Raw genomic sequence first — 301 nt, forward strand, 5'->3', positions numbered from 1 at the left:
GCAACACAAAGGAATGACTTGGCTTTTATTTGTAAAGTTATACATCTATTGTTATTTGATACATGAACGGGGATCTAAACCCAACAAGAATGTAGAAAATAAGTTGATAGCTGATCTTTTTTTATCTTTTAAGAAACCACTGCACTGAAGGAGAATATGGAAGCAAAAATAAAGCAAAAAACTGCTTTGGTAGAAGAACAACATTCATTCTGCCTCCAAGCAAGTCAAGCCAACTTTATTTATATATATATATATATATATATATATATATATATATATATATATATATATATACTCACCG

The sequence above is a fragment of the Cyprinodon variegatus genome, unplaced genomic scaffold (genome assembly GCF_000732505.1).
Source record: "Cyprinodon variegatus isolate N-32 unplaced genomic scaffold, C_variegatus-1.0 Scaffold717, whole genome shotgun sequence".
Classification (NCBI taxonomy): domain Eukaryota; kingdom Metazoa; phylum Chordata; class Actinopteri; order Cyprinodontiformes; family Cyprinodontidae; genus Cyprinodon; species Cyprinodon variegatus.